We start from the raw sequence: 11,899 nt of genomic DNA, 5'->3' as shown, positions 1-11,899 counted from the left end.
TATATTTCGGCTACTGAGTGGTTATTAATAGTTTCCAATATACTGCTTAAACGATCATAAACATTAGCTCTACGATGTTCTTATTTTAATTCATCATATACACGTCTTCACAAAATAACTTCTGTACTATTAAGCTAATTGATGTTTGATATTTTAGCACTGAATGCAAGCAAAAATGATGCTTTAAGATTTAAATTGTTTGTTTATACTTTTATTAAATATTAATTTCTGTAACATTTTTAAATAGTGTATTTAGACGCAAATGTCTCAGTACTTTTTTAAAAGTATTAAATAGCATAGTTTGGTATATTTCAATTTGACAGTTTATTCTAAAGCTGCAGATCGTTTTTAAATGTTACAGACAGACTATACATTAGCTAGCATATATAAAATATTCAAAACTATTTTGTTATAATAATATAGGAATTCCGGTTGTTTATATTTACTTATTGATTCCAAAGTGATGCGACTTAAAATATAAACAAAATCTGAGTGTGTTAATTAATTTCCACATTTTGAAGAGACAATCGCTACACAACTACTCAAGCATGAAATTTTATTGATTTTTTAATAAACAAACAAACGTTTAGTCAGTAAACAGAAATACTTGTCTGAAACTTTAGTTGGTACTTGGTAGTTGTGCAGTCTAGTGATACTTAAAAAAAAAGGAAACTGTATTTTTATTTATTAGAAGACTATTAGAATAGTTTTGCTTATTTTATTTTTGTTATTTAAATAATTGTCACAACATAAAGTAAGAGGTTAGTAAGAGCAAATAAACAAATACTAGTTTTTACTAAAAGCTACTTAACCTTGTATACTTTAAATAAAGCTTTAACTTATACTACTTGTTTTAACATGTAGTTTAGTGCTTTGTTAAAAGTTCCTTTTTTTACACTAAACGTATTTGTTTACTGTAGTAATTTCCATTTTGTTTAAATTTTGTGCATGTTAGATTAAATAAAATTTTTATTTAGAAATTGCTATATTTTAATCTTCTTTTTAGGCAATTAACTTTTTAATTGTAGAAACAATTGTATAAAGTTTAAAAGTTTGTAAAATCAACTACATATTAGTTATAAAATTAGTTTCATACGTTGTATAAATTTTCGCTATGTAAAATACTTGGTTACATGACAATTCAAATTCGGACAACTTAAATTCCGACAATTCAAATTCTTAAAAAAATTTAAATAACCATTTAAAAATTAATATAAATTAAAAAAAAAACACATATGTAGATCTTATTAGTATCTACAAGCCACTTTTTATTTTTTGCAAGATTTTAAAATACTTAAAAATTAATAAAAATAAGTATGTTTTTTACTTTTTTAAAGCCATATTAATGTTCTGCTAAAAGAAAAAATCGCTTGTAGATATTATTAGGACCAACATAAAAATATTTTTTATATTTGACAAGTATACATTACTTTTATAGTTGTGGCCCTTTTATTTTTTTTTAAGAATTTGAATTGTCCGAATTTGAATAATCGTGCACCCAAAATATTGTATAATGAATGGGTGTACACACACTTCAAAAAAATAATTTACAATGAAGCAAAACTAATTGCAATCGGATGCGAAAATTCATTAAAAATCTTGAAAAGCTGTACGTGTCCTAGACAAGACGTTAAAATGTATCCGTGGTGTGCGACTCAATAACTGAAAGGTTCTTCGTACATCAGGTCTTTAAGGCAAGTATTTGAGCTTTTTTTTTTGTCGTTAAATAAACTTCGAAAACTTTATAAACATTGAATGTTTTTGTCGGACAGGTTCTTTTGAAAAAAGTAAGAACATTACGAACACTGAATATGTTTCAAACTTGAATTTCATAAGTATGCAAATTGACAAGCTATGTCTTCAATTCAGATCAGTTTTGTCAACAATTAAAACTATTATAAAATGAAATGTAAATTTTCTTCACAGAATTAAACAATAGTAAATTGAATTTTAACAATGTATAATGTCAATAGAGGTAAAAGAAATTTTATGTTTGATATTAAAATAAACAACCACACTTGAACAAAATGTATATTAAGTGTTGATTTAATATAAAATAAACCATTAATCAAATGAAAAATTAACTTGATAAGTTTTTGCTGAGTTTTTGTAAAGTAAGCTATTTAACTTTAAATTTGAAAACAGTTAACAATTAATATAAGGCAATTAAGTTGGACTTTTGTGTTAATTTACCACGAGGCTGAAGTTTGATAGAAATTCATATTTACTAAATTCATACACTTTCTAATTTTTTTAAATTATAGACATCCTTTGTTGTATACGCTATTGAAGTCGCCCTAATTATTATAAACCAATGAAACCTTGAAAAATTTGTCTATTATGCGTAGAACTACAGATCCTGAAAGTCTCAACGATTAACTTTGAAAACTAAAGTAGTTACAGCGTATCGAAATTATGTATTAAAAAAATCAAAAAAAATAACCAAGTTTTCGAAAAGTTCAACTACACCGATTATTGTAGACGCTATTGAAGTCGCCCTAATTATTATAAACCAATGAAACCTTGAAAAATTTGTCTATTATGCGTAGAACTACAGATCCTGAAAGTCTCAACGATTAACTTTGAAAACTAAAGTAGTTATAGCGTATCGAAATTATGTATTAAAAAAATCAAAAAAATAACCAAGTTTTCGAAAAGTTCAACTACACCGATTGTTGTAGACGCTATTGAAGTCGCCCTAATTATTATAAACCAATGAAACCTTGAAAAATTTGTCTATTATGCGTAGAACTACAGATCCTGAAAGTCTCAACGATTAACTTTGAAAACTAAAGTAGTTATAGCGTATCGAAATTATGTATTAAAAAAATCAAAAAAATAACCAAGTTTTCGAAAAGTTCAACTACACCGATTATTGTAGACGCTATTGAAGTCGCCCTAATTATTATAAACCAATGAAACCTTGAAAAATTTGTCTATTATGCGTAGAACTACAGATCCTGAAAGTCTCAACGATTAACTTTGAAAACTAAAGTAGTTATAGCGTATCGAAATTATGTATTAAAAAAATCAAAAAAAATAACCAAGTTTTCGAAAAGTTCAACTACACCGATTGTTGTAGACGCTATTGAAGTCGCCCTAATTATTATAAACCAATGAAACCTTGAAAAATTTGTCTATTATGCGTAGAACTACAGATCCTGAAAGTCTCAACGATTAACTTTGAAAACTAAAGTAGTTATAGCGTATCGAAATTATGTATTAAAAAAATCAAAAAAATTAACCAAGTTTTCGAAAAGTTCAACTACACCGATTGTTGTAGACGCTATTGAAGTCGCCCTAATTATCATAAACCAATGAAACCTTGAAAAATTTGTCTATTATGCGTAGAACTACAGATCCTGAAAGTCTCAACGATTAACTTTGAAAACTAAAGTAGTTATAGCGTATCGAAATTATGTATTAAAAAAATCAAAAAAATAACCAATTTTTCGAAAAGTTCAACTACACCGATTATTGTAGACGCTATTGAAGTCGCCCTAATTATTATAAACCAATGAAACCTTAAAAAATTTGTCTATTATGAGTAGAACTACAGATCCTGAAAGTCTCAACGATTAACTTTGAAAACTAAAGTAGTTATAGCGTATCGAAATTATGTATTAAAAAAATCAAAAAAAATAACCAAGTTTTCGAAAAGTTCAACTACACCGATTATTGTAGACGCTATTGAAGTCGCCCTAATTATTATAAACCAATGAAACCTTGAAAAATTTGTCTATTATGCGTAGAACTACAGATCCTGAAAGTCTCAACGATTAACTTTGAAAACTAAAGTAGTTACAGCGTATCGAAATTATGTATTAAAAAAATCAAAAAAAATAACCAAGTTTTCGAAAAGTTCAACTACACCGATTATTGTAGACGCTATTGAAGTCGCCCTAATTATTATAAACCAATGAAACCTTGAAAAATTTGTCTATTATGCGTAGAACTACAGATCCTGAAAGTCTCAACGATTAACTTTGAAAACTAAAGTAGTTATAGCGTATCGAAATTATGTATTAAAAAAATCAAAAAAATAACCAAGTTTTCGAAAAGTTCAACTACACCGATTGTTGTAGACGCTATTGAAGTCGCCCTAATTATTATAAACCAATGAAACCTTGAAAAATTTGTCTATTATGCGTAGAACTACAGATCCTGAAAGTCTCAACGATTAACTTTGAAAACTAAAGTAGTTATAGCGTATCGAAATTATGTATTAAAAAAATCAAAAAAATAACCAAGTTTTCGAAAAGTTCAACTACACCGATTATTGTAGACGCTATTGAAGTCGCCCTAATTATTATAAACCAATGAAACCTTGAAAAATTTGTCTATTATGCGTAGAACTACAGATCCTGAAAGTCTCAACGATTAACTTTGAAAACTAAAGTAGTTATAGCGTATCGAAATTATGTATTAAAAAAATCAAAAAAAATAACCAAGTTTTCGAAAAGTTCAACTACACCGATTGTTGTAGACGCTATTGAAGTCGCCCTAATTATTATAAACCAATGAAACCTTGAAAAATTTGTCTATTATGCGTAGAACTACAGATCCTGAAAGTCTCAACGATTAACTTTGAAAACTAAAGTAGTTATAGCGTATCGAAATTATGTATTAAAAAAATCAAAAAAATTAACCAAGTTTTCGAAAAGTTCAACTACACCGATTGTTGTAGACGCTATTGAAGTCGCCCTAATTATCATAAACCAATGAAACCTTGAAAAATTTGTCTATTATGCGTAGAACTACAGATCCTGAAAGTCTCAACGATTAACTTTGAAAACTAAAGTAGTTATAGCGTATCGAAATTATGTATTAAAAAAATCAAAAAAATAACCAATTTTTCGAAAAGTTCAACTACACCGATTATTGTAGACGCTATTGAAGTCGCCCTAATTATTATAAACCAATGAAACCTTAAAAAATTTGTCTATTATGAGTAGAACTACAGATCCTGAAAGTCTCAACGATTAACTTTGAAAACTAAAGTAGTTATAGCGTATCGAAATTATGTATTAAAAAAATCAAAAAAAATAACCAAGTTTTCGAAAAGTTCAACTACACCGATTATTGTAGACGCTATTGAAGTCGCCCTAATTATTATAAACCAATGAAACCTTGAAAAATTTGTCTATTATGCGTAGAACTACAGATCCTAAAAGTCTCAACGATTAACTTTGAAAACTAAAGTAGTTATAGCGTATCGAAATTATGTATTAAAAAAATCAAAAAAATAACCAAGTTTTCGAAAAGTTCAACTACACCGATTATTGTAGACGCTATTGAAGTCGCCCTAATTATTATAAACCAATGAAACCTTGAAAAATTTGTCTATTATGCGTAGAACTACAGATCCTGAAAGTCTCAACGATTAACTTTGAAAACTAAAGTAGTTATAGCGTATCGAAATTATGTATTAAAAAAATCAAAAAAATAACCAAGTTTTCGAAAAGTTCAACTACACCGATTATTGTAGACGCTATTGAAGTCGCCCTAATTATTATAAACCAATGAAACCTTGAAAAAATTGTCTATTATGCGTAGAACTACAGATTCTGAAAGATTCAATTTAAACAGTTTTTAAAACTACTTAGTTCAAAATAAAATCATAAATTATTTATATCATTAAACATATAGCTTTGCAACTAAAGATTAGTTTACTAATTGGGTTCAATTAATAACTAACAATAATTTTCGAAATATGTTACTAAAAAACATTTATATAAATATAATTTTGAAAATAAATAGCTTATGTTTGTAAAAGTTTTCAAAGATATTTTTTAAATTTTAGTCAATACCATTGGACACAAGTAGCATAAAACTGTACAAGTTTCGTACTCATGTTGTCAAGTATACAGTCTAGTTTAAATAACATTTTTTTGTTCTAACTACTGTTTTATAATTTAATCACCAGTTGACCTTTACTTTAAAAACCAAACTTTTTTTGTTCAGTTTTATTTTTTCCAGTTGAGAACGACTATAACAGGGGTCGGCAAACGGCGGCCAGCGAGCTTTATTGTTTTCTGAATGGTATATGACCCACGAAAGAAAAACCTGCGGCCCGCAATCATGTAAATGTGGCTCGCCCATCAAATCAATTAAAGTTTTTTTTTTTTTCGACAAAAATGCTTTAATTTGATTAATTTATTTTTATGTCCCTGGGTATGTTTCAAAAAAAAAATTTACTAGACTTAAAACTGTAAAAGACGTTTTGACTTTCTCGCAGTTTTTTTCCTCTTTTTGTAAATAACTTCTTTTTTACAATAGCAACAGCTGAACCAAAACAAGAACTTACAGTAGTACTTGAGCTCTATAAACTAATTTTCTAATACTAAAAATCTAACTAAATATAAATGTTTTGCAATATAACTAAAAGAAATGCATAGTAATTAACTAAAATATCATGTCTTTAAAATTTAGATATCTTTTAAATGTGTAGTTTATAACTAAGTATTATTACAGATGCTTATCACAATCACAATACATTAAATTTTAGTGTGCACAGAAACATTTGAAACATCATATCAACAACAATAAGGTAAAATTTTTTGTTTATTTTCAAATTCTTGATCTAAAAATTTGGCTATTTAATCTAAATATACTTTCTGTGCACATTGAATTTATTCCTATGCATACAAATGTGAACAAATGAACATTGTCAGATTGGTTTTAGATTTGTATTAATTAAGACAGTTTTTTACCTAAATCTTAATATTATACTGAAATTAAACCCAAAAAGTTCTACTTTTGAAAACCTAGAAAAATTTATCCAAAACCTTTGGCAACCTGTGTTTATTTTGTAGATTTTTATTTTCAAACGCAAAAAGCATGGTCTATATAGGACTATTATTATTTCCACATATGTAAGTAGTTACTTTACAAAGACCAAAATTAATTCTTTGTTTATAATTTCTTTTGAAAACAAAACTATATGTATTTGATATTTCAGTCAGTGTTAAATCTTAGGCTATAAAAGTGATGAAAATCTAAATAGGCCTTATATGTGTTAAATTTGATCAAATGTGTTAAGTTTTAGCTTTTGGAGTTTGCTTTAATATATTTAGATTAAAACACATTTATAATGATAATTATAATTGTATAATTATAATTAATTTAATAATTTCAGTGTGTTTATTAACAGTTTATAATACAAAAGAACATTTATATCTTCGACTCCTATAAAAGCGCAGCTGCAGAGAAGCTTGAAGGAGAAACTTTTTTAAAAAACATTATGTAAGTATATCTTTGAAGCATTTAATTTTGATTTTAACTTATGAGCAATTATTCAATTTCAATAAACAGACTACAGAGTTCTAGATTAAGAATGTCAACCAAAAAATTTAAGAAGTTTAACGTAATAGGCGTTAATCATAATCCACAACTTGACGGTGTAAACTGTGGGGTACATGTTATTGAGGTTAAAATAAATATTTTAATTGAGTTTTTAATTTGCTTAGCCGAAGTTATGCATACTTAAAAATAAAAACATTTTTGTAAATAAGAGTTTAAACATGTAGGCTGGAGAACAAATCATTCACAGTTACCCGACTTTACCAGATGAAATTAAATTAACAACAGAAAGTGATAGTATTGTTCAAAAGCGTACAAACATAGGTGTGCGACTTCTCCGTGAAGGATGTAAGTTATAAAATTGAATACACACATCATATTGATTTAAGATAAGCTAAGTTGCTAAAAATTTATTTAATTTCAGTTATTGACGTCAATTCCTGTAATATTTGTAAACGCCGTTATGCCAGTTTACGTCAACTTAGTAATTATCCTGGCCGAGTGCAATGGGTAAGTAAAGATATCTTTGTTTAAAACAAACAATAAAATTTTCTACATCTGTATGAATCTAAATTACAAAATAACAATTTGTTAATTATTTAAAGATTCAATGTGACAATTGCAGCCGTTGGTTCCACGAATGTTGCCTACAACGTTCAAGAAAAGATTTTATTACTTTAAAAAACAATAATTTTTATTGTGATTTATGCAATTACTCCGTTCCAAGCAATTCTCTAAGCTTTTAACAGTTGAAGAAACTTAAATTTATATAAACTTAAGAATTCTTTTCTTTATATTCGTTTAATATGTATGTTTCTTTGTAAATTGTAGCAAACTTACATGTTTTTAAAAAATTAATTTAACAAAAAATGTTCTTAAGTAACTTATTTTTCAAAATTATTGTTGACTATTTATTGTATGTAACTAATAAACTAATATTTAGTTGCAAAGTTATTTATATAACATTATAAGTATTTTATGGTTTTATTGGTTTAATATAATTAGGGCGACTTCAATAGCGTCTACAATAATCGGTGTAGTTGAACTTTTCGAAAACTTGGTTATTTTTTTGATTTTTTTAATACATAATTTCGATACGCTATAACTACTTTAGTTTTCAAAGTTAATCGTTGAGACTTTCAGGATCTGTAGTTCTACGCATAATAGACAAATTTTTTAAGGTTTCATTGGTTTATGATAATTAGGGCGACTTCAATAGCGTCTACAATAATCGACGTAGTTGAACTTTTCGAAAAATTGGTTATTTTTTTGATTTTTTTAGTACATAATTTCGATACGCTATAACTACTTTAGTTTTCAAAGTTAATCGTTGAGACTTTCAGGATCTGTAGTTCTACGCATAATAGACAAATTTTTCAAGGTTTCATTGGTTTATAATAATTAGGGCGACTTCAATAGCGTCTACAACAATCGGTGTAGTTGAACTTTTTGAAAACTTGGTTATTTTTTTGATTTTTTTAGTACATAATTTCGATACGCTATAACTACTTTAGTTTTCAAAGTTAATCGTTGAGACTTTCAGGATCTGTAGTTCTACGCATAATAGACAAATTTTTCAAGGTTTCATTGGTTTATAATAATTAGGGCGACTTCAATAGCGTCTACAATAATCGGTGTAGTTGAACTTTTCGAAAAATTGGTTATTTTTTTGATTTTTTTAATACATAATTTCGATACGCTATAATATACTTTAGTTTTCAAAGTTAATCGTTGAGACTTTCAGGATCAGTAGTTCTACGCATAATAAACAAACTTTTCATGGTTTCATTGGTTTATAATAATTAGGGCGACTTCAATAGCGTCTACAATAATCGGTGTAGTTGAACTTTTCGAAAACTTGGTTATTTTTTTTGATTTTTTTAATACATAATTTCGATACGCTATAACTACTTTAGTTTTCAAAGTTAATCGTTGAGACTTTCAGGATCTGTAGTTCTACGCATAATAGACAAATTTTTCAAGGTTTCATTGGTTTATAATAATTAGGGCGACTTCAATAGCGTCTACAATAATCGGTGTAGTTGAACTTTTCGAAAAATTGGTTATTTTTTTGATTTTTTTAGTACATAATTTCGATACGCTATAACTACTTTAGTTTTCAAAGTTAATCGTTGAGACTTTCAGGATCTGTAGTTCTACGCATAATAGACAAATTTTTTAAGGTTTCATTGGTTTATAATAATTAGGGCGACTTCAATAGCGTCTACAACAATCGGTGTAGTTAAACTTTTCGAAAACTTGGTTATTTTTTTTGATTTTTTTAATACATAATTTCGATACGCTATAACTACTTTAGTTTTCAAAGTTAATAGTTGAGACTTTCAGGATCTGTAGTTCTACGCATAATAGACAAATTTTTCAAGGTTTCATTGGTTTATAATAATTAGGGCGACTTCAATAGCGTCTACAATAATCGGTGTAGTTGAACTTTTCGAAAACTTGGTTAATTTTTTTGATTTTTTTAATACATAATTTCGATACGCTATAACTACTTTAGTTTTCAAAGTTAATCGTTGAGACTTTCAGGATCTGTAGTTCTACGCATAATAGACAAATTTTTCAAGGTTTCATTGGTTTATAATAATTAGGGCGACTTCAATAGCGTCTACAATAATCGGTGTAGTTGAACTTTTCAAAAACTTGGTTATTTTTTTGATTTTTTTAATACATAATTTCGATACGCTATAACTACTTTAGTTTTCAAGGTTAATCGTTGAGACTTTCAGGATCTGTAGTTCTACGCATAATAGACAAATTTTTCAAGGTTTCATTGGTTTATAATAATTAGGGCGACTTCAATAGCGTCTACAATAATCGGTGTAGTTGAACTTTTCGAAAACTTGGTTATTTTTTTGATTTTTTTAATACATAATTTCGATACGCTATAACTACTTTAGTTTTCAAAGTTAATCGTTGAGACTTTCAGGATCTGTAGTTCTACGCATAATAGACAAATTTTTCAAGGTTTCATTGGTTTATAATAATTAGGGCGACTTCAATAGCGTCTACAATAATCGGTGTAGTTGAACTTTTCGAAAACTTGGTTATTTTTTTTGATTTTTTTAATACATAATTTCGATACGCTGTAACTACTTTAGTTTTCAAAGTTAATCGTTGAGACTTTCAGGATCTGTAGTTCTACGCATAATAGACAAATTTTTCAAGGTTTCATTGGTTTATAATAATTAGGGCGACTTCAATAGCGTCTACAACAATCGGTGTAGTTGAACTTTTCAAAAACTTGGTTATTTTTTTTGATTTTTTTAATACATAATTTCGATACGCTATAACTACTTTAGTTTTCAAGGTTAATCGTTGAGACTTTCAGGATCTGTAGTTCTACGCATAATAGACAAATTTTTCAAGGTTTCATTGGTTTATAATAATTAGGGCGACTTCAATAGCGTCTACAACAATCGGTGTAGTTGAACTTTTTGAAAACTTGGTTATTTTTTTGATTTTTTTAGTACATAATTTCGATACGCTATAACTACTTTAGTTTTCAAAGTTAATCGTTGAGACTTTCAGGATCTGTAGTTCTACGCATAATAGACAAATTTTTCAAGGTTTCATTGGTTTATAATAATTAGGGCGACTTCAATAGCGTCTACAATAATCGGTGTAGTTGAACTTTTCGAAAAATTGGTTATTTTTTTGATTTTTTTAATACATAATTTCGATACGCTATAATATACTTTAGTTTTCAAAGTTAATCGTTGAGACTTTCAGGATCAGTAGTTCTACGCATAATAAACAAACTTTTCATGGTTTCATTGGTTTATAATAATTAGGGCGACTTCAATAGCGTCTACAATAATCGGTGTAGTTGAACTTTTCGAAAACTTGGTTATTTTTTTTGATTTTTTTAATACATAATTTCGATACGCTATAACTACTTTAGTTTTCAAAGTTAATCGTTGAGACTTTCAGGATCTGTAGTTCTACGCATAATAGACAAATTTTTCAAGGTTTCATTGGTTTATAATAATTAGGGCGACTTCAATAGCGTCTACAATAATCGGTGTAGTTGAACTTTTCGAAAAATTGGTTATTTTTTTGATTTTTTTAGTACATAATTTCGATACGCTATAACTACTTTAGTTTTCAAAGTTAATCGTTGAGACTTTCAGGATCTGTAGTTCTACGCATAATAGACAAATTTTTTAAGGTTTCATTGGTTTATAATAATTAGGGCGACTTCAATAGCGTCTACAACAATCGGTGTAGTTGAACTTTTCGAAAACTTGGTTATTTTTTTTGATTTTTTTAATACATAATTTCGATACGCTATAACTACTTTAGTTTTCAAAGTTAATAGTTGAGACTTTCAGGATCTGTAGTTCTACGCATAATAGACAAATTTTTCAAGGTTTCATTGGTTTATAATAATTAGGGCGACTTCAATAGCGTCTACAATAATCGGTGTAGTTGAACTTTTCGAAAACTTGGTTAATTTTTTTGATTTTTTTAATACATAATTTCGATACGCTATAACTACTTTAGTTTTCAAAGTTAATCGTTGAGACTTTCAGGATCTGTAGTTCTACGCATAATAGACAAATTTTTCAAGGTTTCA

Source organism: Thalia democratica, chromosome 9 (genome assembly GCF_965202585.1).
Source record: "Thalia democratica chromosome 9, ktThaDemo2.hap1.1, whole genome shotgun sequence".
Lineage (NCBI taxonomy): Eukaryota > Metazoa > Chordata > Thaliacea > Salpida > Salpidae > Thalia > Thalia democratica.
Note: the sequence above shows the minus strand (reverse complement) of the source record.